The sequence below is a fragment of the Mustela nivalis genome (assembly GCF_964662115.1).
Source record: "Mustela nivalis genome assembly, chromosome: 15".
NCBI classification, from domain to species: Eukaryota; Metazoa; Chordata; class Mammalia; order Carnivora; family Mustelidae; genus Mustela; species Mustela nivalis.
Genome location: NC_139034.1, coordinates 12,426,100 through 12,453,919, shown reverse-complemented (window position 1 = coordinate 12,453,919; position 27,820 = coordinate 12,426,100).

Sequence of the window (27,820 nt, the reverse complement as noted above, 5' to 3'; positions counted from 1 at the left end):
GGTCCCAGCCTGGTGGCGCTGCTCATCCATCCGAGCCCAGCTCAAATGCCAGGTGCCGCAGAGCTCCCCAGTTCTGCCCATCGAAGACCTCACCTCCCCACAACCACCACTCCTGGCGCCACCTGCCCCCTCTACCCCTCCACTGCACTTGCCTTCCTGATGCTGCCCTCCATTCCCAGCCCTCGGGCCTCCACTGCAGCCCCCATGGGCTGTGGCCTCCCCCTCCCCCCTCACAGCTTGGCACTCCTGCAGGCTCTGGCGGCTCAGCCACCCACACACCTAACAGCCCCTGGCACGTGGTGTTGCGCAGCTCTCAGTGATGTAAGAGTCACGGAGAAGCCGAGGGTGAGAGTTGAGGAACATCCCTGGGTTGCACCACGGCTGACTTTTAAGAGAATGGATTCTGCTGCGGGGTAGGGCTGCAAAGACCACAGGCTGAGGGGTATGGAGTAGATGCCGGACAGCTGGGGAGTCCCCGGGCTGCTCAGTTTGAGGATGTCACTCACGTAGCTGCTGGCATCTGTCCTTGCTGATAAGTCTTTTGTCAGTCAAAGTGCTTTTCAGTGTTTTGAAGACCTCTCTGTGCGTGTGATGTTCTGTCATCGGGCTCCACTATGTCCATATGTGGACTTATCTGTATCTATACTGCTTAAGACCTTGTGTGTCCCTTCAGTCTAAATGCTCACCTTTGCTTTCTCTTTGCTTTGCTTTTCATCATTGTAACTATATCTTACATTCAAAAGAGTGCTTAGACCGTGTGAGTGAGGAACCCAGTCCCTGTGTATCCACCACCAAATTAAGAGCCAAACCTTCTCCGGTATCTTAGAAGCCCTTGTGTGCTTTTCTCTGATCACACCCCTTTCCTCCCTACGAGAGGTATGCATCGTGTGAATTTTAAGTCAGTAATTCCCTTCTTTTGCTCAAAGGGTGCAAGGGTCTACCACAATTTTATGTGTTTCTACACATTTTTTAATTTTATGTATTATTCTACTTGGTATTATTGGAATCCTATATTCTCTATTCTTCTATGACTTGCTTTTTTCGTTCACCATTTAGCTTTTGAGCTACATCCTTATTAATGCATGCAGTTCTAGTGCATTTATTTTAAGCAAGTATATGGACTTCCATTATATAAACCTCCCAGCAAATATATGCTTGTAGAGTGAGTGGACAAGTGAATAAACTTACCTTCACACATTGCCCCACTTTTGACAACCGAATTTTGCTCTCTCGTGTGATCTTTTCCCAACCGTGGCCTCCAGCACAACTCCTCCATCTTGCCCAGCCCTGTTCCTCAACTGGCATCTGACCCAGATTCTCTCCACTATAATAAATCCCTGAGTTTTATTTCATTTTAAATCAAAGTTACACTTCTTTGGGCAATCTTTGTGATTAGTCACAATGAGCTAGTCAATTACTTTTAAAAGAAGACTGTAAGGAGCATGTGACTAGGTGCCTATCTAGCAAGATATCCCCAGCGGATGGACTCATCTACTAGAATACATCAAATATTAAGGAGCCCACTGCTTCCTAAGGACACCCACTCCACTGGTAGCTTTCACCTTGAAAGCTCTTCCTTCTATTGAGCTGAAACTCCCTCCCAGCACATGCACCTTGGATGGTTATTCTGCATCCTAAGGACACACTCAAGGAACCTATCCCCACTTCAACTCATCTACTCAAATGCCTGTGAAGTATAAGGAGTCCCTTTTGTCCCACTTCCCTCTGTACACACTCAACCCAACTCAAGATCTTCCCTTTTCTGCGTTCACAATTTTTTCTTCCTTTTTGTCATTTCTTATTTAATAGGATTTCTAAGTTCTCTCAGTTGGCTGATCACTGTCCTCTGAACTCCCTCCTATCTATCAATATGACATATGTTATGAACTCAGGAAATGATTCCCCTGTCCCCTGTTCCCAAGTCTCATGACTTGCAGCATTTATAGTCTGTATCAGTGCCTTGTGACACATGGTAAACTATTTTTGATGTAAACATACACAAGAAACAGTGGAACACCAAGTAATTCCTCTATAGCCACACCTTGGACATCCTGTGCAGTATATAGATCTGGGGAAGAAACAAGCATTAGAAAATCCTAAAAGTTCTATGCTGAACAGCCACAATGAAGTTCAGGCTCCCTGTTCTAGGTGAATTTGTGTAAAATTGATTACTTTATATGGTTATCTGTGTATCCATCTCATTGCCTCACCAGAACGGCAGGCTTGTAATAGACTGGGGCTAGCAGTTAATCAAACTTTAAATGTTTTTCTTTCTGCCGTAGTCTCTTAGACCCTAGACATGAGGAATGTATTTGTTAACAGTGATAAAAATTATTCTAGTTATTTCAGTGCGAGGGTGAGCTGACCATGAAATCTATTGCCCCATTTATCTCTGTGTATAATAGCAGATAACATTATTTAAATTTGTACTGATTAAGTTTGATTATAATAAAATACAGAAACCCTAAATCACACCTCATTGCCAGAGTTAGCTGGGTGCATTACTTTGATAATCACTATCCTGAAAATGAGGGAAAGGTTTGGGACAAGGACCTGTGTGATCAGATAAAACCAGACACTTTGAAATTAAGTGGACATTTGAGACATTTGACAGTGTCAAATGATCAACTGAAGAACTAGTTAATGTGAAGGCATGGGTCAATTTGTACTCTGGTCAGAAACATAACCAGACAATCTTGAAAAAAAGAAAACACTGGAATATTAAGAGCTGTTACAAAGTATAGTAAGGAAGGCCTTTACTATTTATTTATTTATTTATAAAGATTTTATATATTCAATTTAGAGAGAGAGTGCACAAATGGGGGAACAGCAGGTAGAGGGAGAAGTAGGCTCCCCACTGAGCAAGGAGCCTGATGCAGAACTTGATCCCAGCACCTCAGGGTCATAACCTGAGCTATAAGCAGAGACTTAATGGACTGAGCCACATAGATCTCCCAGTCCTTTTTTAATCAAATGATGCTAGATCATAGGGAAAAAGGGATTTTGAACCCCATTTCACACTATAATATAGAGCTACTTGTAAAAGGTAAAAACAAGAAAACTGCTGGAGGAAAACATCTTCATGATTTTGAAGAAGACAAAGATTTCTTAAACAGGGCACAAAAACAATAATTATAAAAGAAAAAGATGAGTTGTACTACATGACAATAATGAATTCTATCCAACAAAAGACACTGTTAACAGAGTAAGAAGTAAATCTATGTACTGGAAGAAGATATTTGCCATACAGGCTCAACAAAGAACTCACATCTGAACAGAAAAACTACTCCTTCAAAGTGATGAGAAAAAGAGAATATTCAATAGAAAATATGAAAAAAAAGGCTTGAACAGAAATTTGATGAAAGAATATATCTAAATGGACAATAACATATGAAAAGTGTTCACCTTTGGGTGGCTCAGTCAGTTAAGCGTCTGATTTCAGTTCAGGTCATGATCCCAGGGTCCTAGGATGGAGCCCTGCTTTCTGCTCAGCAGGAAGCCTATTTCTCCCTCACCCTCTGCCTGCTGCTCCTCCTACTTGTACACTCACATGCTCACGCACTCTCTCTCTCTCTGTCAAATAAATAAATAAATAAAATCTTAACACACACACAAAAAAAAGGAAGGAAGGAATAAAAGTGCTCAACTTCAATTGTCACCAGGAAAACACCAACTAAAATGATAATGTGATGTCATTTTACACCTGCTGAAGTAGCTCAAAGGAAAACACTAAATATTGCCAGGATTCAGAACAACTACAACTCCCACATACTTCTGGTCGGGGTATAAATTTGCAAGACCATTTTTGAAACTGAACACAAACCCAATCAAACCCAAACATATGTTTACTCTACAATCTACTACTACTACTCGTCTACAATTCTATTCATAGGTAGAGATACAACAAAAAGGCATACTTATTACATTCACTGCACTCTCAAGCAAAATCCCACAAAATAATAATTTTGTGGCTATCACGAGCTGATTCTAAAGTTTATATGGAGAGGCAAAAGACCTAGAATAGGCAACACAATGTTTAAAGAGAACAAAAAATTTTGAGGACTGACGTTACCACCTTCAAGAGTTACCATAAGTCACTAGTAACTGTAGTTAGTAATCAAAACCATGTGGGATTAGACAAATAGAAAAATGGTAAAAAATGGAGAGGCCAGAAACAGACGCACACAAATCAAGTCAACTCTTCTTTGAAAAAGTAGGAAAGGCAATTCAGCATAGAAGTGACAGTCTTTCCAAGAAATGGTGCCGGGGTGGTGGAGGGGAGAAGGAATATAAACACAGACATTAAACCTTTTAAAAAAGTTAACTCAAAATGGATCATACACCTAAATGTAAAATGCAAAATATAAAACTCCTAGAAAGTAACATAGGAGAGATTCTAGATGACCTTGGGCTTGGCAATGACTTTTCATTCATTTTAGATACAACACCAAAGGCATAATCTGTGAAAACAATTGATAAGTTGAATCCTTCATTAAAATTAATAATTTCTGCTCTGTCAAAGACACTGCCAAGAGAATGAGAAAATAAGTCACAAACTTAGGGAAAGTTAGAGAAAATAATCACAAAATACATATCAGATCCCCACTGATATCCAAAATATACAAAGAACACTTGAAACTCAATAATAGGAAAACAAAAACCCCAATTTTAAAATGTGCAAAAGATCTGAACAGATACTTTACCAAAGATATAATAACATAATATTATATAACATAACATATTTCTATATTATATAGTTATAATATATTATATTATCTATAATATATTATATATTATCTTATATTATAATATATTCTAGATAATATTATAATATATATTATATATTATATATAATGTATATATTATATATAATTAATAATTATGCATTATATGACATTATTATATAACATAAAAATAACATCATAAGTCAGTAAGGAGATACAAATGAGAGAAAGTGTAATGTCCCTGCACACTATCCAGAATGGCTAAAATTGAAATCACTGACACCACCAAATGCTGATGAGGATGTGGAACAACCAGAACTCTCAGTCATTGCAAAATGGTGGGAATGCAAAAATAGTATGGCCACTTGGAAGACAGTTTGGAGACTTCTCATAAAACTAAACATGCTGTACTATATGTTCAATTGCTCCCCTTGGTATTACTCAAAGGAGTTGAAAACTTCTGTCCATACAAAAGCCTGCACGCAGACGTTTATAGCAGATTTATCCACAATTGCAGAAACTTGGAAGCCGTCAAGATGTCCTTCCACAAGCGAATGAGGAAACAAACTGTGGTACATCCCCACGGTGGAATATTATTCAGCAGTGGAAAGAAAAGAGCTATTAAGCCATGAAAAGACACAAGGGAACCTGAAATACATATTACCAAGTGAGAGAAGCCAGTGTAAAAGGCTATGTGCTGTTTGATTCCAGCTATATGATATTTTGGGAAAGGGAGAACTATAGAGACTGTAGAAATGTTGGCAGTCGCCAGGAGTTAGGAGGGAGAGAGGGATGAACAGGGAGAGCACAGAGGACTTTTTAAGGCAGTGAAACTACGCCGTATGATCCTACAATGGGGGATACATGTCGTTACACATTTCTTAAAACCCAGAGAATGTACGGCACCAAGAGTGAACCCTAATGTCAACTAAGGACTGGTTGATAATGACCATATGTAATGTAGGTTCATTAATTGTACCAAATGTATCCTTCTGTGCAAGATGTTGATAGTCAGGGGGAGGGGGCTATGTGTGTTGGGACCCAGGGAATATATGAGATTCTCTACACTTTCTGCTCAAGTTTGCTGTAAATTAAGTAACTGTTATAAAAAATGAAGTCAGTCAGAAAATTGTTTAAGTAGATGAACCTGTAAAATTTCATTTGTTTAAATCATCATAGGACAGCATCCTTACTCCAGGATTGGCCTGAAGAATCATCCTAAATTAGTGCTATCCTCATGCAAACCTCCAAAAAGACCCTATAAAATGCAACTTGATGTGAGTGAAAAATGGGAAAAGACAGAACCTCCTGCCTTGCCTGTATTTAAGATGAACAATGAAAGATAAAAAATGACAATCTGGAATGCTAAAAAGGGAAATCATTTTGCTAAGGAAAACCTGGGGCGAAGTAGATGATTCGACAGCAAAAACTGTTGCTATGTGATCTTGCCTTTCGGTTCTCATTCAGTTCAAAATTTCTTACCCTTTTGTCTTTTTTTCCCTCTCTTTGCAAGATGTTTACAAGCGCTCCAATGGCAACAGAGAGTTCCTTAAATAATCCAAGTGGAATGCACATGTGCCACCTTGAGACTGAACCCATTGTCTTGGGTACCTGCCTGCTCTGCCTCTGGAAAGACAAACACCACTGGGGGAGGAGGCCCAGGCTGAGTAAGCTGCAAAGAGGAACACCCCGAAGCTATCAAAGGAAGAAATGCAGAGAGGGGGCCTACCATGGGCCACCCAAAGCATAGATTTGAGGTTTTGGGGGTTTTGTGTGCATTTTGATTTGTTTTTAGATTTGGGTTGTGAGTCTATGACTCACTTCTGCATTTCCTAAAGCGAGCCCTCTCAGAAAATGCTAAGTACTGCCTGGTAAGAAGTAGCCACATGTTGCACATGCCCAGGGGCCTCTGAAGACTTGGTAAACATTGTTAACTGCGAGGCAAGAAGAGCATGCTTTCTGATGGGAGTTACTTTTTTTTTTTAAGATTTTATTTATTTATTTGAGAAAGACAGAGACGTGTGTATGAGCAGGGAGGAGGAGCAGAGGGAGAGGGAGAAGCAGACTCTGCACTGAGCAGGGAGCCTGATGTGGGATTTCATCCTAGGCTCTGAGATCATGACCTGACTCTTAACCCACTGAATGCCCCAGGCTCCCCTGGAGATACTATTTAACCACGAAAAAATATATCCCTATAGTCAGCCTGCCAAGTATGGATACTTTTAATATGTCTTTAAAAGCTGGGGGACCTGGGTGGATAACTGGTAAAGCCTCTGCCTTCAGCTCAGGTCATGATCCCAGGGTCCTGGGATCCAGCCCCACATCAGGCTCTCTCCCTGCTTGGGAGGGAGCCTGCTTCCCTTCCTCTCTCTCTGCCTGCCTCTCTGCCTACTTGTGATCTCTGTCTGTCAAATAAATAAATAAAGTCTTTTTTTATAAAAAGTTATTTATGATTTAGAGCTAATTATAACACAAGACTTGTCCACATAACCAATTTCCTCTGCTCTCCTGTGATTTCCAAATCTTGGGCTGTGGCTGTGACCACCAGTCTTCTGAGAGGCTCTGGCCCTATCCTGTTAACTAACTTAATATTTAAGCAGGTTCTAAAGAAAGTGCTTTCTTCACACACAGAGAGAAAAGAAATGTTTGATTTTATTTACCTGGATTCTGGCTCCTGTGTCAGGTCAGCCAAGGGGCCTGGGGCAAAGAAGTAGGCTTCCCATTTATAGGACAATTCTGTTTATAGGACAATACCATGTGGCTGGTATTTCAGAGGTCCTGCTGGCTCCAACATTGACAGGCTGTTAGTGGATAGTTACAGAGGGCTATAGCCCCATTAACAGGCTGAAAGAAAGATGTAATGCCCGCGTCATGGGTTTACTCAGACCCAGTGTCTCAGTGACCTCCACACACTCTTTCTGTGTCATAGCCCCACCTGCTTCTCTGCCCTCCGCTGCTGGCTGATCAGTTAAAGCAATTAACAGAGCATCTGACGCACCCAGAAGGTCACGGTGAGTGTGGTCAGATGGAAAACCCATCAGCTGTGCCAGTAAGCTCCCACCCTTTGCTGGGGGACCTGTGATTCATCGTCTTGCAGGGAAGGTGCCCAGCCTGGGAGTTCACAGGATCACTCCTTGGAAGCTTGTGTTTCCCACTGAGCCGAAAACACGTAGTTGTATCCTGCTACCCCTGGGCTCTCGAGCCCCACCTGGCATACAAGCAAGGTTTTCCCTTCGTTAGAAGAGGAGGCCTGTGCGTCACCAACACATTAATGCTACTACACAAGTCCTTGCTTGGCGGGTCCCACTTCTCCCCTTGGCATGAGTGGTGTACAAACAGGGATGGCAGGGAGTCTTTATTTGAAGTTATATGGAGCAGGCAGTATTCCTTCTCTGCCCTTTTCATAGTAGAGCAGTCCTCACCACCCCCTCAGGGATTCCTTCTGGAATCCCTCTGGGCTGAGAATGACCCAGCAGTGTCCTCCCAAGCAGACTCACTGAAAAGCTGCAGGGCTTCCTTAAAAGGCCAAACCCTAAGCTCCCCCAGAATGGTGGTGCCTTCCTTAAGCAGACACAGTGAGTTGCTGTCCGATACCCATCCTCTCCTTCTTCCTTAGTGACAGAACTCCAATATCACGAGGGCTGTCAATGCTCCCAGAGTGGAGACTATCTTTCCCAGCTTTCTCTGCAGCTGCATGACCCTGTGACTAATGAGCTATAAGCGCATGTTTTGGGTTGGACTTTGAGAAAGATGAATTGATGAAAGCTAGGCCATCTGGGATGCTCCTTCCCACTGCCTGCAACTTAGATGGCTGGTGCTTTGGTAGCCATCCTGGACCACGAGGTTGAAGGCTACACACCCATGAAAAGCTGAGTGGGCAGGACAGAAGTTCCCACTACACTTTTATCCTCCCCACCAAACACACATACACAGTTTCTCCTATAATCAACATCTCACATTCATGTAGTACATTTGTTACAATCGGTGAGCCAATATTGAGGCATTATTATTAACTGAGGTCCATCATGTACATTAGGGGGTCACTATGTTGTACATGCTATAGGTTTTGACAGTGATAGGAACAGGTATCCCCCAGTATAATAAGAGACATAAGAGTTTCCCAGCCCTAAAACTGTCCTGTACTCCACCTGTTCATGCCTCCCTCCCTTCCCTGAAATTCCTGGCAACCACGGATCTTTCTACTGCCTCCAAAGTTTTGCCTTTTCCAGAATGCCATATGCTTGGAAGCACATCGCATGCAGCCTTTCCAGATTGGCCTCTTTCACTTAGCAGCACGCATGCAAGATTCTTCCATGTCTTTTTATGGCTTGAGAGCTTGTTTCTTTTGTATTTCTGAATAATATTTGACAGCCTGGACATTTTAATTTTAGAGCATCCTTAATTTTATGCATTCACCTACTGAAGGATATCTGGGCTGTACCTGCCTCTCTAGACTGCTGGCTTGCCCTGCAGATTTTGGGCTGGCCCCTCGCTCCGGAGGGTTTACCTCTCCTTCAGACTGAGGAGGGGTGGAGGTGAGCATCTGCTGGCATCTTTATAGTCCAACAGCAGCAGGTGCTGGGAGATGAGGCAGGAAGGAGAGCTCACGCGCACAGACACACATACGCACACTTGTGGCTTCTAGTTCTGTGGGGTGCTGCTGGCCTCAGTGTCTGCGGCTGCTTGCGTTGCCCTTCCACATGATTCCCGATGCCACAGGCTCAATACTTGCTCTCCCGGAGTCCAGGGCCTTCACTGCGATGAGAGAGTACTTAGCAAGGAAAGGGCATTGTCACTGATTACAATCCATTTTTCTTTTCTCTACATTTGGAGCACATTTTATATAATATTTTATCTTACATATTACTGCTATTTTCCCAATCATGATTAGCATCGTTGTAATTCTTCCTTTGTGAAAATCAGCAGCCCGGCGGGGACACTATGCTTCACAAATAGGACTAAGACAGTCAGTATTCCTCTCTAGATAAAAGACAACGGTATAATCAAATCCCGCCTCATTTAAAAAAATAAAACTTCTGCTATTCACCTCTCCCCCAAGAGATAAATGCTTGTAACATCTTAAAAAAAAAAAAAGACAATATTTTATTTATTTATTGGTCAGAGAGGGCACAGCAGGGGAAACAGCAGACAAAGGGAGAAGCAGGCTCCCCACTGAGCAAGGACCCTGATGCAGGACTGGATCCCAGGGATCATGACCTGAGCCCAAAGCAGATGCTTAATGGATTGAGCAGCAGGTGTCCCTGTAACAGTTTTATATTGGACGGTCTTCTGAGAAGTCCACCATCAATAAGATAGCAACTCAGAACTAGAAAAAAATGTTATCGCCAGTGTGGAGTGTGATCACTTAGGCCCAGGAGGGTGAATTCCGCATGACCTCAGGGGGACAGCTGAGTGTCCCCACTTCTCCGTCTGTCATGTGTAAGCCAAGACCAGCTCCCTCCTACTCCTTTCATGAGAAGTTGGGCGTTTTAAGAGATATGCTTATCCTTAGGTCCATATAAGTTTTCAAACTTCTCAGAGAAGATTTATCCAAATCAACCTCACAAAGAAACACTTTTCCAAATATCCTTCAGAAGTTTTTTTTAAATGAATCTTTTTTTTTTTAAAAGATTTTATTTATTTATTTGACAGAGAGAGATCACAAGTAGGCAGAGAGGCAGGCAGAGAGAGAGAGAGAGGGGGAAGCAGGCTCCCTGCTGAGCAGAGAGCCCGATGCGGGACTCGATCCCAGGACCCTGAGATCATGACCTGAGCCGAAGGCAGCGGCTTAACCACTGAGCCACCCAGGCGCCCCAGAAGTTTTCTGATTTGAAGCCAGAATGATCACTTCTGTTTTATTCACCATGGTTTTGCTATTTTAAGGTCTTTTGCCATAAATAGCCATAAATATCCAATAGAAATTCCTATTACTTCAGTCAGTATTTTAAAGGAAAGCCACAGAAACCAGGATGTTTTCTCATTGAAAGATTTTTTAATTCAATTAAATCGAGTCACTAAAAAAGAAGAGGGAAAACTCTTTTAACAAAAAAATCAGTTTACCTGGGTGGCTCTGTGGGTTAAAGCCTCTGCTTCATCTCAGGTCATGAATTCCAGGGTCCTGGGTTAGAGCTTCATGTTGGGCTCTCTGCTTAGCAGGGAGCCTGCTTCCTCCTCTCTCTCTCTCTCTGCCTGCCTCTCTGCCAACTTGTGAACTCTTTCTGCCAAATAAATAAATAAAATCTTAAAAAAAAAATCAGCTTAGAGTTGATATTAAAGGTTAATATCAAATACAAAGTAACATCTGACTAGCAGAGGTTCCTCACTCAAGAAACTTCCAAAAACACAAACAGACCCAGGGACCAAGATGTAGCAATAGCTCCAGGTGCTGAACAAGTCAATCATTTCATGCCAGAAGAATCACTCGGGTTCCATTCTCAGCCAAATAATTTCTTTTCAAAACACCTCTTTAAATACACCTTCAGAAACGGGGTGCCTGTGTAGCTCAGTCGGTTAAGTGACTGACTTTTGGTTTCAGCTGAGGTCATGATCTCAGGGTCGTGGGAGTCTGCTTCCCTTTCCCTTCTCCCTCTGCCCCCGCTTGCACACAGACACTCTTTCTCAAATAAATAAATAAATCCTAAAAAAAGAAAAAAGCCCCTTTAGAAAGAATGGCATTTTCTAAGTTCATGGTTCATTTCAAGCGGCCACTCAGAAGGGTAGACAAGGTTGTACCAGAATTGGTATAAAAATTGTACATCTTGGGATGCCTGGGTGGCTCAGTGGGTTAAGCCTCTGACTTCAGCTCAGGTCATGATCTCAGGGTCCTGGGATCAAGCCCTGCATCGGGCCTCTGCTCAGTGAGGACCTCTTTCTCTGCCTGTCTCTCTAACTACTTGAGATCTCTCTATCTCTGTCAAATAAATAAATAAAAGCTTAAAAAAAAAGGACTGTAAGTCTTTTTAAATTTAACTTAACTAATTTATTTATTTGACACATAGAGAGAGAGATCACAAGTAGGCAGAGAGGTGGGGTGGCAGGGGGAGCAGGCTCGATCCCAAGACCCTGGGATCATGACCCGAGCTGAAGGCAGAGGCTTAACCCACTGAGCCACCCAGGCACCCCAAAAATTCCAAGTCTTGTGACACAGGGCTACGGTCAGTTCTCTGTCTTTGATCATGTTTGTTACATGATCATGTGCATCTTTTACGTCTTCTATGTTGTGATGGCAAATTTTATGTGTCATCTTGGCTGGGCTATGGTACCAAGTGCCTTGCTCAAACACTAGTCTAGACATTGCTGTGGGGCACCTGGGTGGCTCATTTAGTTGAGCATCTGCCATTGGCTCCAGCCATGATCCCAGGGTCCTGAGATTGAGCCCACATTGGGTTCCTTGCTCAGCAGGGAACCTGCTTCTATCCCCTCTCCCTCTGTTGCTCCCCCCATTTGTGGGCTCTCTCTGTCAAATCAATAAATACCCTTTTTAAAAAAAAAGGTATTATTTTTATTTTGTTTTTTGAATAATCTGTGTGAATGCAAATGAAAGTGTATTTTTAGGTGTGTTTAGTATTTAAATCAGTAGACTTTGAGTAGAATAGATTATCCTCCAGCATGTGGGTGGGCCTCATCTAGTCAGTTAAGGTCTTAAGAGCAAAACTGAGGATCCCCAAAGGAAAAAACTGTCCTCAAGACTCCAATATGGAAACTCTCCGTGAGTTTCCAGTCTTCTGACTCGGGGCTAAAACCAACTCTTACCTGACTATCTGGACTGCTGGCTTGCCTTACAGATTTTGGACGTGGACTTGAAGATCCCCACAATCACATGAGCCAATTCCTTAAATAAGTCTCATTCTCTCTCTCTCTCTTTCTCTCTTTCACAGATACACACACAGACACACATTATATATATCTTTATGTGCATACATACAATATCTATAATGTATGTGTATATATATATAATATTATGTGTATTTATATCTTCTGTTGGTTGTGTTAGAGAATTCTGACTGAATGAATCATGTTTTATGTCATACTTAGAAAGACCTTTCTTATTCTGAAATTATTAAAACAATTTTCTGTCTATTGAACTCTACCTCTGAAACTAATAATATGCTATATGTTATTTGAATTTAAATAAAATTAAATTAAAAAACAAAACTAAAAAAATAATTTTCTGTCATTTCTTTTAAACCCTTTAATAGTTTTTTTTAATGTTTAATTTTAAGTTTTACCCATTTGTTGTTTATTTTGGTGTCAGGTATGACTAACGATGGAACTTTATTTTATTCCCAGATAAGGAAATGCCATTTTGATACGTAAATGTGGCATAGATATAAAGTAACAAGACTGATTTCATCATGCATTTTGTAAGCTGGCTCAGAGAGCAACTATAAAAGAAGAGTTTTAAAACATTTTAGAGAATTCAAGAATCTTTGGGAAAGATGTATTATTTTTTGAAAACTACTCTTGAAGGACAGAACTCTCAGATGTAGGAATCTTGAAGGGTTTACTTTAAAAAAGCCAATAACTCAAGAGTAATGCCTCCTACCTCAAACTTTATTACCAAAATTAAAGTACTTGAGGGGCTCCTGTCAGAGGCATTGATTTGGGGCTGAGGAAGGTATTTTGCCCACAAGCCTTAATATCAGTTTTCCTTGTTTCTTTGGTTTTGCTCAGGAACAGTGACACCCTGACTCAAAGCACCAGGGAACTCACACACAATATCTCATTCTGCCCTTTATTGAATCCTAACATGCACTGTGAAATGCCCTTTAGCAAAAGACAATTTGTAATCCAATGGGAAGATTATTTATTGGGTCAAAGTCCTCAGGGTGCTGATTCAAGGGGTATGACTGTTCCTTGGGTGAATTTAATTTGTTCAAAAAGTGGTTTGAACATTGTAAACACTTGAACACTTGGGAACTCCTTTCCCACCAAGGTAAAAAGGAGAACACAATTCTATAACTATACAAAAAGATACTACTCACAGGGTTTCAATAAGATCTTTGGTTTGAATTGAAAGTCCAAAGTTAGTCCCAACAGGTACATTCTTCTCACTAGACTGTTTGACATTTTCAAATGAATTCACATTTCAGGAGGAAAAAAAAAAAGACTCAAATCAAGCATGGTCCGAATGCAATACACTGCAAATAACTGGAAACTAATACAAGCAGTTAAGGAGCATACTCTTTTAAACCACCAAACCTACTCTAGGTTGAAATCATACAAAACTTGCAATATTTTAAACAGTACATGAAGAAAGGTGCAAAAATCACAAAAACTAGAATTGGGAGCATTTTTATGGTAATGGGACTTGAACACAATCCAGTCAGGCAGGTGAACTGGTACATAAGTTAACAATTTTGTTGATTTCTTCAAAGAAATTAACTGGAAAGAACATATCTGGAAGGATATGCAAGGAACTGCTAAAGGGGGGAGGCTTCAGTGGAATGGGTCCCCATGGCTAGAGAGAGTTAGGAGGGAGATTTATGTTTCACTTTGTATCAAAAACAAAAACAATTTTTCAAAGAACTAGGAGGAGCAACTAGCAAACAGCAACAACAACCAAAAAGAAATGTTGCTGCAGAATGGCTGGACGGCCCTGAAATGTGACTCCACTGACCACACCCAATGACTTGACGCTCCAGCCTTCCTGGACTTCCAGGCAGTGCACTTCTCTGGCTCTCCCACTACCTCTTGGATTTTCCTCCTTGGCCTTGTCATGGGATTCTCTTTACCCACCCATTAATTCCCATAGCTCTGCCACCAACCCTGACTCCATTCTTGGTTGTTCTCCCATTGCACATTCCATTCTGGGGAAAGGCATTCACTCCCAAATCTCTCCCCAAGCTTCAAAAGGAGTAACCAAGGGCCCCAGTAGCTCAGCCCATGCACCCTGCAGGCTTCTCAGTCTCAACATGCCCACCTCTAAATGCACCTAGAAGGTAAGTGAAGACTTTTGGGGGCCCTCACAGAGGACGCTCTCCATGTCGGGTCCTGCTGGGACCGGCTTAAATGACTTGGGAAAGTAAAGCACGAGTCTGTTCAATGCTGCATCCCCAGAAGTTTCTAAAGCACTCAACACCTTATCAGTGCTATAAACATTTGCTGGGAGAAAAAAGAGAAGGAAGTGGGGGTGGGTAGGGAGCCCAGGAAAGTGAGAACAGAGACAGAAATTACTCTGACTCAAAACCCAGCTATTTATTTATGCTAGGACTTTGGGCAAATGACCCAGCCTCCCTGATTCTCAGCCTCACTGTTCTCATCTGTAAAATGAGGCAGCCACTCAAGATTTTTGTGAGGATTAAATGAGATAGTATATGCAAAATGCTTAGCATAAGGCTTGATGTGTAATGAGTGGCCTGTAAATGCTATTGTTATTACTCTTGACAAGGGTCATAGAACTGGTAAGGACCAAGGGCTTGAAAGATGCCTGTTACTTTGACATCCATGCCCCTTCTCTCTGCTATGACCTCTACCTACAGTCATTTGTTTAATAGAAGCTTTCCTGGCATAACCCATGTTCCCACGCTCCTCATTAGAGTCCTGTCTAGAGACTCTAGCCACACAGAGACTTGTCTTCTCTGGTGAATGCAAATCTGCGGAGAAAACCAGGGAACTACCAGCAACTGTTTCTGCAAGCTCTTCAACAAAACCTCTTCAACAGATCAGCTGTCTCTGACACACAAAAAGAAGGATCAGGCAGAACCATTACGATGTGCTCAGCCTGTTCTAAACCTCAAGGAAATCAGCCTGAATCACCATCCTTGTCAACCGAGCCTCTCAGCCATGTCGGAAGATTCTGTTCTCAGCACAGAACCAGATTGTTCAGGAGCAAGAGGAAACAGGAAACTCGGGCCACTCCCCCTCACTATTGCTGACCATCTGGCCACTGTTGGCGACTAAGCCACAACCCTGGCAGAAGGGACAGGAGTCTGATTCTAGACAGAGAGCCCTTGTTCTTTCCCCCAGTGCCCTGAGATGCTCTCTCCCATCCAACAAGTAGAGACGGGTGGTAAGCAGTGATCTTCCTGGTCCAAATAAGTGTCTGAGCACAGACAAAGGCTAACCATAGGAAGTGGTGTCGCTTGGCAGCAAGGGAGTAGTCTAGAGCAGGACAACCTAGGTTTGAATTCTGAGTCTACCTCTTACCATGCAACCTTGGGCAAGTTATTTAACTTCTCTCTACCTCAGTCTTCTCATCTGTAAAATGGAGTGACAGTAATAGAATTCAGCTCATAAGGGGATGAGGTGTGACTCCATGTAAAGCATTTCCCCCAAGAGTCTCTGGCTCTATACAACATATGTGTATACTACATTAGTATAATTATCATATTATATCACCAGGAGAGCCAATTTAACACTGTTGACAAAACAGCTAATGGCACAAAATTCTTGGTGTTTGCCCAAGGCAGCATGGTGGCATCGACAGAGCAGAGGAGGGGTAATGAAAATGGTGTTCTGGTCCCTGTGTTACCATATCTGATTTATGCAACCTTGGGCAAAGCAAGTAATCTTGCTGAGTTTCCTCCTAAAACTGCAAACAGTAGCTTCACTCTGCCTAAGTCACAGAGCTCCTTTGATGACTGAGTGAGGTCGTATCCATGAAAAATATTTGGAAGGCCTAAAAAACTATACCTTTAACAAGGGTAATTACTGATATGAAACTCCTTCTTCTTCTGGAAGAGGGTCAGTGACCCAGATCCCAGCTCCATCAGTCTGGAGGCTCCCCCGCCCCATGCCCAGGGAAGTGCACATGTTAGGATGATGAACAAGCTAGTCAAGACTATGGATGGCAGAGAGTGTTTAATCAGCTGAGAATCTAGGAGCTAGAGGGTCAGGCATTGATCATTTTCAGCTGAGTAAAAGTAAAAGCAAATATAATAAGGTGTAAGAAAACCACATGCCCATTATTATTTTTTTTTAAGATTTTATTTATTCATTTGACAGAGAGAAATCACAAGTAGATGGAGAGGCAGGCAGAGAGAGAGAGGGAAGCAAGCTCTCTGCTGAGCAGAGAGCCCGATGCGGGACTCGATCCCAGGACTCTGAGATCATGACCCGAGCCAAAGGCAGTGGCTTAACCCACTGAGCCACCCAGTTGCCCCCCACATGCCCATTATTAAAAGTTTAATTGTTAAATGTTACATACAGCTCCTTTCTTTCAAAACACAAACAGTCCTTTGGGCTGGACATAGGCATCCTTCCCATAAGGAAAGTGTGTAGACATCATGTTCTCCTCTGCATCCCTTCACTATTTCACCGAACTTTTATTCAATAATTGCGCTAGATTGGGGGCTGTGTTAGGACTATGTCAGTGAAAAGGGAAATATTCATTTTTCTTTTTTCAGTAGGCTCCATGTCCAGCATGAAGTCCAACACAGGGCCTGAACTCATGACGCTGAGATCAAGAGCTGAGCTGAGATCAAGAGTTGGTGTCTTTAACCAACTGAGCCACCCAGGCACCCTGGGAAAGAATCTATAGGGCAAACAGACAATAAGCAGTGGGCATAATCAGTGAGTGAATTATATAGCCTGCTAGAAGGCAAAGATGTTATGAAAAAAGAGTAAGACAGAAGTAGGGGTACTAGGAGTGTCAGGAAGAATGTTACACTTGTAAAGAAGAGTACTCATCTCATTGAGAAGGTAACTTTTGAGAGTTAGCCAAAGAAACTACCAGGAAGAACATTTGGGCCATGGGAAGAGCTAAGGCAAAGGCCCTGAGGCGAGAGTTTGTCTGGCATGTGCCAGGAGTACATGATGCTGCATGGAGAGGAGAGTGGCAGGACAGAAAGTCAGGAAAGTGGCCCAGCCGGGCTTTCTCTACAAGATGACACCTCAAGGTTGTGTCGGAGCCAGAGGAGCTGAATCCCATGGTCTTCGGCCTGGATGGACTCTGATTAATAACCCCAGGAAACTGCACTTCTGGACTACTTAAAGAGCAAGCGGTGGGAGCACACCCATATTCACAACATCCCACTCAATCAAGTCCATCAGCACAGGCACCCCTTGACATTTCGCATGGATCAGAGATTGGTATGTGTCCTCCACTGGCCTAATCAGACTAAGAAAATGTATATTCCATGGTATAGTAAAGATGTTCACTCTTTCTTGATTAACATGAACCCCCAATAGCTTTGGCTGCCATCATCTTGCCACCAAGAAGAGAACCAGTGCTGGAATGAAGTTGATACTAAGGATAGAATGACGAAACAGCAGGTCCCTCTGAGCTTGCTATTACATGAGATGGTGAGTGTTTCCATGCCCAAAGGCAGCTGGAATCAAGTTTATAGCCAAATGTATGCTAACTGATCCAAGGAGAGAATCATAAATTCTAGTGCTGAAAGAAATTGTAGAAGTCATCTAATCCAACATCCTCATTTTGTGGGTGAGGACACAGTTTATTCAGGCAGAGTGCTTTGTCCACAGAAATGCAGTGACTGAACATCGGTCCTCTTTCTTGGTCTGCTGGAGCTATGACATGAATGAAGGTGGAATTCTCTTCATGGATCCTCTGGAGACAGACTCCAGTCTAAGACTCCAGCGAAGGTGTGTCAGTTGGTCACACCCAGGAAGGAAGTAGATTGTCCTACACAACCCAAACCTCCCAGCCAAGGCAGTACAGAACATTAGCAGTGAACATTTCACCCACTGTCAATCACTTTTCAGTTGGCCAACTAGAATTTCTCCAGCCTCCACATTGAGCCTTACCCTGCAGGACAAGCATAGGGTATTACAAAGAAGGGTATTATTTCCCGATCTCTACAGGTGTAGAAACTGGGTTTGTATAACCCTTCACAGCTAGTGAGATGTTTTCACACACATGAAGTCTTCCGCATTATGCTCTTCAGGCAGAGGATGATGGAATGTTGTCTTATTGAGAAGATCATCATGTATGTGACTATCCACCATAGACCTATTAGGGGGGCATTAGTTGGCTTGGGATGTCATAACAAAGCACCATGGACGGAGAGGCTTAAATAACAAATATATTTTCTCATAGTTCTGGAGGCTAAAGTTTTGTGATCCAGGTGTTGGCTGGGTTAGTATCTGCTGAGGCCTCTCCGTTTGGCTTGTAGATGGCCATATTCTCCCTATGTCCTCACATGGCTCTTCCACTGTATATGTTTCTGTCAAGATTTCCTCTTCTTGCAAGGAAATCAGTCAGATTGGATTAGGACCCACTCACATGACCTCATTTAACTTAAATACCTCTTTAAAGACCTTATCTTTAAATAAGTCCTATTCTGAGGTACTGGGGGTTAAGAATTGCACATGTGAATCTGGAGGGGACATAATTCAGTCCATAACAGAAGTTATCCATTTTTTTTTTAAGGATTTTATTTATTTACTTGAGAGAGTGAGAAAGAGCCTGTGCGCACATGCATGAACAGGGGGAGGCGCAGTGAGAGAGGGAGAAGTAGGATCCCCACTGAGCAGGGAGTCCTATGTGGGTCTCTATCCCAGGACCCCAGGATCATGACCTGAGCCTAAGGCAGGTGCTTAACTGACTGAGCCACCCAGGCACCCCTCGAAGGCATCATTTCTGAAGAACCTGACTATCCCACTCTAAGTGCCCAGTACAATTACCTACAGCTACAGAAACTTAGCACCATCCTGGGCAGTGCAGCTTCTCTGAGCCATCCAAATCAATGTGGTGGCTGTGGTAGGGGAATTGGCGGGGGTGGGAGCAGGAGGTGTACATGGCTGCCAGTGACATTGACCATGAAAGGTAGGGGTCTTAATGGATCTGAGAAGTTTGATTTTGCCCTTTGCCACAGTCATGTGATACTCAGGCTCTCAACACTCTTCAGGAAGAATTTATACAAAGAGTCTCTACAACTGATGCTTCCACTCAAAAGAATATTCATAGACATCAGATTTCTGATTCCTGAACAAACCCAGTGTTAGCAAGACCACATTCTTGTCTGCATAAAACAGAAAAATCAGGGCCAAGCGGCCTCATTCAGCAAATCTGTCTCCAGCTTCCTGGCACAAATAGAATAAGAGAGTGTAGAATTAATTAACCTGACAACCATCAACATCCTATAGCCTGGATACCCCCAAGGCCACTGTGCTCTAATCTTCTGTCACTCCAATCAGTGTCTCCAAGCAACATAGGCAATGAACACTTTGTTCCTTCCTTCACTTTCTCACTCAACACGTATTGATTAGCATCTACTATGTGCTTGGTGCTCAGGGTGGAGGGGTAAAAGGTCTACAGAGGGTCCATGGAGGAAGTGACATTTGGGGTTGCCCTTCCAAACAGGCTAAGATCTGGATGAGCAGAAGGGATTCCAGGTGGAAGGAACATGTGCACTGAAGCTGGGGAAGAGGAAAGATGAACCATATTAGGGTCAATGAGTAGATAAGGTCTTATAGGAACTGAGGGAGGATTGTGACAGGAGAGCATGGGTTGCCAGTCTAGATGGGTAGGTAAGATCTGATTGTGCCTGAGAGAGGGTACCCTGCCTCACCATCTGTCCTTCACCTCCCACAGGCTTGCAGTCAACCTGCAGAGATCAAGGGAAAGGGGTAGGAAATGGGAGGCAGGCAGGTCCTTTTTGCTTCCAGGAAAGGGTGCAGAGAGGAAGGAAATGGTGACCATACAAGCTCCTCTGACTATAAACAGCCAAGTATTCTGCCAGCTGGAATGTCTAATGCCTCGATTCCGACCATTCTAGTAGGTATTCAGATTGGCATGGCAGTATGGGAAAAGTGACTTGACCATCTGTTTTTGAGAATCTAAATCTCTCCCCAGTTGAATGATCTTGTCCATGTACCATTCACAGAATGGTATACAAGTTCATGCAGATACTTCCTTTCAAAGCACAGACAGGGTGATGACTGAGAGAAGCTTAGACTTGGATTGGCCCCTTAGATGGGAGTTAGTTCCTACTGCAACCCAGCACCGTCCCAAATAACCCTTGAAAGAATCATGGGTGGGCACGTCAGCTTTCTGATGTAGGCTGAGGGGCGGGACAATAAAGAAGGGGCTCTCTAGCCTGCACAATGGTCCCTTCTGTGGGGAATTTGAGAGGACTTATGAGGCTCCCAGGAAGCCTGTCCTAACTCTTCAGTGCAGCTGGGTTGTTCAAGGACGCAAGGGCTTCCTGGTCCAAAACTGTCAAACAGGCTGTTCCTTCTTTCTTATTCGTGAGATCCAGCTTTCAGTGCACCCAAGATACACTCACAGGAAGCTTGTATGATATTTTTGTTTCCCTTCTGGCATATGAAAAACAAAACAAAACAAAAAACAAATTGTCTGCTTTGTGTCCAAGTGAGATACTACCGTGTGGGAACCCTCTTGTGATGCTGTTCAGGTAGGTTGTGTTAAAAATTCAAAATGCTACTCAACGTAGATTATTTTCTTTAAAAAATGCCTTCATCAGTAAACATTGGGCTTGGGAAGAAAGGAATCTAAGAATATTAGTGCTAGAGTAAGGGAGGCTAAGACATGATAATTGAATACATTATGTGATTGGGTCTTCTGCTAGAGAGAAACAAAATACCATAAAAAAATGTTACTGGATGGTAGACACTTATCAAAATTACAGTGAGAAACCACTTCACACCCACTAGAATGGCTCTAACCAAAGATCTAACTAAGGATCACATGTGTTGGCAAGGATGGGGATAAAATGGAGCCCACACTCATTGCTGGTGGGAAGGCAAAATGTTGCCCTGCTCTGGAGAACAGTCTCTCAGGCCCTCCGAGGGCTAAGCAGAGGTACCATGTGACTCAGAAATGGCACTCCAAGGAATATAGCTAAGAGGAATGAAACATAAATGTCCAGACAAAAACATATACATGTGTGTTCATAACAACATATTTGTAATAGCCCCCAAATGGAAATAACCCCAGGCCCATTAACTGCCCAATGTGGAAACAACCCCAGGCCCATTAACAAGTAAATAAAATGTGGTACATCAGGCAGCAGTAAAAAGAAATGAGCTAAGAGGCCATGAAAAGACACAGAGGAACCCTAAATGCATATGACTGAGTGAAGGAAGCCAATCTAGAAAGTTACATATTATAGGATTCCAACTCTATGATGTTCATGAATAAGAAAACTTACCGAGGGGCACCTGCGTGGCTCAGTTCGTTAAGTGTCTCTGCCTTCAGCTCGGGTCATGATCCCAGGGTCCTGAGATGGAACCCCATGTCAGGCTCTCTGCTCTGCTGAGTGGGGAGTCTGTTTTTCCCTCTCCATCTCCCTCTGTCCCTCCTTCTGCTTCTGCTCACATGCTCTCTCCAATAAACAAATAAAATCTTAAAAAGAAAAAAAAAAACTTACAGAGACAGTAAAAAGATTAGACATTTCCAGGGGTTAACAGAGCAGGCAGGATGGGTGAGAGTATTTTTTAGGGCAGTGAAACTATTCTGTTATGATCCTGCAATAACGGATACACATCACAAGCATTTGTCAAACCCTGTAGACTGCACGACACCAAGACTGAGCCCCAGCGTAACCTATGGACTTGAGTGACATACCTGTGCAGGTTTTTCAGTTGCAATAAATGTGCCCCTTTGGTGCCAGATGTTGATAGATGAGGGATACTGGCCATATGTGGCAACAGGAGGCTTATGGGAGATGTCTGTACTTTCCAATCAATTTTATGATGAACCTAAAACTTCCCCAGAAAGTAAGTCTATTTAAAAAAAAAAATGGAAGGAGACCTCAAGCCAAGGTACCCAGACAGCCTTGAGTAGCTGGAAGAGACAAATGGGTTCTTCCCAGAGCCCCCAAAAGGAACACAGCCCTGCTAACACTTTGACCTGAGCCCACTGAGGCAATTAAGGAGCTATGAGGCCACAGTTCTGACCTCCAGAACTGTAGCAGAATGCATCTGGTTGTTGCAAAGCTCCACATTGGGGCGACTTGTTACAGGAGCTACGGGAAGCTCATACATCTGCATTGTTTGAAAATGCACCACGGCAGGCACGTAACAGGATAGCAACAGACAAAGGACACCAGGGCAGCATCTACACCATCTTCACAATACTTCTGTAAATCCAAAATTATCTTTTAAGTTTTTCTTAGAAAGAGAATAGGAGTTGCCAAAAACCAGCAGGCAAGGCCACTTGTACACAGACCCGATGTGCCCGGGGCCCTTGCTGGCTTTTTGTTCCCAGTCCCACCCCATCTCCCCACAAGGAGCCAGGACAGGAAAACCAAAGAGGAAGAAAACCACCAGGTTCCTGAAGGTGCTGCCCAGAAGGAACCCAAACAACTCATTTTAAACCACCAGTTTTAAAGAAGAGGCAAGTCACCCGTAGCCGTGACCTACAAGCCCCTTGCAAGAGAAAAATGTGGTAATTATTCAAAGGTCCCCCTTCTTGTCAGTCTTAGTGGATTATCATAAAATTAAGTGACTTTACAAGAAAAACAATTAACATTAAATTCTGTTCTAAGGTACCTGACTCTCTTCACGGACAAGACCACCCCCTACTCCAGGGCTGTGGAAGTGCCCACTCCCCAAGGATGCACACCTTCCCAAGGCCACTCCACTCATGGTTCCTGCCTTATGTTCTGAATGGAGGGCATCTTCGTAACTCCTCAACTCAACTGCTCACGCTGCCCAGCCCCCTTGGGGTGCCCTCCTTGGTAAAGAATGTTTCTTTTTCTCCAGTTGCCCCATGCTAAACAGGCTGGGTCACCTGTCACGCCCCTGTCTCCCTCACTCTAAACCTCCAGGTGTCCTCTTTCCTGTGAACTCTGACTTTGAGCCTCCCGCCACCTGCTGCTCACTCTTCCTGCTGTCCTGTCCTGTGATTAGGGAAAGTGGAGATGGCACTTTATTTATTTATTTAAATACAGTTGACATAAAATGTGATGTTAGATTCAGGTGCACAACAGAGTGATTGGACAACTCTGTGTGCTATGCGGGGCTCCCCACCAGCGGAGCTCCCCTCTGTCACCACACAGGGCCATCACAACACCATTGACTGTATTCCCTGTGCTGTGCCTTTCATCCCCATGACTTACTCATTCCGCAACTGAAGTCTGTGTCTCCTGCTCTCCTGCACCCATTTTGCCCATTCCTCTTCCCCTTTGGCAACCCTCAGTGTGCTCTCTGGAGTTTTGGTCTGATTCTGCTTTTCCTTTGTTCATTTGTGGGGTTCTTTCTTTCTTTCTTTTTTTTTCTTTCTTTTTAAAGGTTCTACTGCAAATGCCTCCTTCTCTCTGAGCTTGTTTGAATCCTTTCCATCTGAAAGACGGGAACCCCCGTCACTGGCCATCCTGTCTGCTTCAGGCGCCCATGGCCCATCCCTTGTCGGTAGCTTCTGCCTGAGTTTGCTCTGAACTCTGTGAGATGCTTGACTATCTTACCTTCTTTATGAAAGTGTGAGTCCTATCAGGGAGACTATTTAAGCTGCCAGCAGAATGGCTGGGTCGTGGCTGATGACAGCCTCTTGGGAAAGTCCTAGCAGAGTGCCAGGCACCCACAGCCAAGGCTGGCTGGGCCTGGATCACAGCTCGGTCTCTCCCAACTGCTCGACCTGGGAAAAGCCTTGCAGCAGTGGTGGGCCCCTGTTTGCACTCTGGGCATGTTAAATAGTACATGCTGTTAATAATGTATTAGGAACACTAATTAGTACCAGTGTACTAATAATAGTACATGGCACAGGATCCTTGCGGAACAAAATTAGTTAATCCACGAAAAACTCTTCAGAACAGCGTTTGGCAGGTGCCAAGCCCTCAATAGGTTTTAGGCATTTTTCTTGGGTGATTTCCTTGGCCGTGTGTCTGGGAATGGGCCCAGGAGACTGCATTTTCAGTGCACATCTCGAGGTGAGCCTACCACAGGCTGGAACTTTTGGACCACTAACGAAATGCAGACCTCTTGATTTATAGCCGAGGAGTTTAAGGGCCAGGGACGATGAGTCACCCACGCTCAGCCAGGACCCGCACAAGCCACTGTCTAGTCTATCTTTCTTCATTCAGGGGCTTGAACAAGCCCAAGGAGACAATTTGTGTTGGTTTTCAGATGCATTCCCCACCAGATTAAAAGGGGTGCTTTTAATCTTGTGGGCAGCCCCAAGGAGACCAGAGGCTATAGAACTGGCCAAGGTGGGAAGACCCATTCAGGGACAAACTTCCCCTTCCTTTCTCAGCCAGACATGAAGGAAACTCTTCTCTTCCTTGTCCTTTACTAACTTGGGAAAACCAAGGCAATGAATCTGTCTAGAGATGGGTTTGGTGCCAGTGAAAGCTGGTTGTCTCCAATATCCATTCTCTTGTCCCTTAATAATAAATGGCAGTAGAATTTTTAGCAGGGAGCAAGCTGCCCAGTGGAAGATGGCATCCCTCAGTTCCAGCATAGAAGGTGAGCGGAGGGAAAGGATTCAACTTTTGGGTCTCCATCTTAAAGGGAAGGAGCCTCCCCTTGTCTCGGGCTTCCCAGTGCCTTTGTGCTCTCTAGCTGCAAACTGGCTGAGAGCTATCTTACATCCTAGAAAGAGGGTGACACCAGAAAAGACAGACAGAGTGGGGAGCCCGGACCCCCAACAGAACCTCAGAACAGAACTGCACACCGAGCTTGAACCACATATTTGGGGAAGCAAATTCTTTTACACGGGGCCCTTTGGACTTCATGATGGCTAAGCCCACATCCTAATACAGAGGTCAAGAATGGAAGACAGGGTCACATTTCCTCTGCTCTGGGCTGCCATGCCTGGGGCAAGGTGTGCAGTGGATAGAGCTCTGGCTTTAGGTTCAGACTCAAATATGGGCCCAGTCGTTTTTTTAAGCAGACTAGTCAGTTTGGGCTGCCATAGCCAAGCGTCCCAGCCTGGGTGCTTAAACCACGGAATGGACTGTTTCCTGCTTCTGGGGGCTAGAAGGAGCAGGTCAAGGTGTGGATGGAGCCACACCCACCAGAGTCTATGGAAAGATCTGTCCCCGGCCACTCTCCAGCTTCTGGCAGTTCCTTGGCATGTGGTACATCACCCCAGTGTCTGCCTTCGTCCTGCTGTGGACTTCCCTCTGCATCTCTTCTTGTCTGTCACCTTCCCTCTGCACATATCTATCTCTGTTTCCAAATATCCCCCCACTTTTTAACTCTTTTTTTCCCCCTAAAGTAAACTCTATTCCCAATGTGGGGCTTGAACTCACAACCTTGAGATTGAGAGTTGTGTGCTCTACTGACGGAGCCAGCCAGGCACCAAATTTCCCCCTTTCATAAGGACACCAGCCATACTGATTCAGGGTTCATCCTAAATGTGATTTTAATGTGATTATCTCCGTAAAGACCCTTTTTCCTAATAAGGTCACATCCTGAGGTACCAGGAGTCCAATATATGTTTTTTGGGAGGAACATGTTTCCACCCTTAATACTACCTCTCTTTGCTAGTAATTTGGGTGTTTACCTAATGTCTGAGAAGCTGTTTCCCCAATGTCAGATTTATATGTATTCCCAGGGTCTAGTATTTAGCCAGTCCCTGGGATGTGCCTTAGATCTGGCCTTTGCCAGTGTCACATCTGCAGTGGAGGACAGGCATCCCTTCCTGTCATCCAGGCATCGTTAGATGGGTGTAGTGGCCTTCGCCACCTTCTCTGCCTGCTCAGTCTCTGAACCCCTTTCCAGTGTCGGGGAGAGACTGTGCCTTACAGGGCTGGGACCATCCACCACAGCAGATGCCAAAAATGCCAGCCATGGTTTCAGCAGAGGCTGAAGACGCTGTGCAGCCCCAGAGGGGTTTCTCCCGCTCAGCCACTGATGTTGTAAGCTACTTAGTAGCCTTTTATGGTTTTTTTAAAAAATGATTTTATGTATTTATTTGAGGGAGAGTGAGAGATAGCAAGAGAGAGCAGGAAGGAAAGGGAGAAGGAGAAGCAGACTCACCGCTGAGCAGGGAGCCAAGGTGGGGCTCGATCCTGGGACCTTCAGGTCATGACCTGAGCTGAAGGCAGATGTTTAACTGACTAAGCCATTCAGGCGGCCCTCAATAACCCTTTAATAAAATCCCTTTTTATTAACCAGGCAGAACCTTTCCTATTGCTTGCAAATGATAGCATTGACCAAGACACCATGTACTTTTCAAGGCCAAAATGGTTGATTAGGAGAATGGTAGCAGCTTCCGGATGACCTCTGACAATTGGCATGGGACGCAATACGGTCTGGTGGCCTTCCAGAGAGATACGGACTGGAATCTCCCGCATGTCCCTTATTAGCCGAGAGATGATAAGGAAGTTAATGAACCTCTCAAGGCCTCATTTTCCTGCTCTGTCCAGTGGTGGTGGGAACAATAAGCTGCTGGAGGTGTTTGGGAAGATTCAGTGAGATAATACAGCTGAGACTCCTATTGTGTATGATGGTTATGTGGACCTTCAACTTGACTGAGCCATGGGCTACCCAGAGATTTGGTCAAATGTTATTCTGGGTGTCTGTGAGAGTGTTCCTACATGAGGTCAACACTGGACCCAGTGAAGCAAGGCGAGCAGACCACCCTCCTTGATATGCAGGGGTCCCATCCAATCCGAGGGTCTCCTGCATAAGATAGAAAGGCTGATCCTCCCTCAAGTTCAAAGGAGTTTGCCCAGCTTGCGTGCCTTGAGCTGGGATCTTCTTCTGCCTTTGGAGTCAGACTGTATCACTAGCTCTTCTCGGATCCTGAGCCTGCCAGCTTTCAGACCAGAAGTTCACCATCTGCTCTCCTGGGTCTCCATCTTGGGACTTCTCAGCCTCCATAATCACGTGAGCCCATTCCTTATAACAAATCTCTTTATATATATAAAGAGATATATATATATAATTTTACATGTATATTATATTACATATATATAAAATTATATATAATATATATTATATATAATATAATTTATATAGATAATATAATAAAATTATATATATAAATTTTATGATATATATAAAATTTTCCTGTTGATTCTATCTCTCTGGAGAGCCCTAACTAATGCATTACATGGGAATACGTGGAACAATAGCGCATACTCAGTAATGATAGTAGCTATCTGCTATGTGAATTTTATTATGCGACAAATGACAAAGCCAGCACAGGGCTCTCAGCAAAGGCCTCTCAGACACCACGGTAACATCCTCATATTCCCCCCATCTGGAGAAATTCATTGACCTTT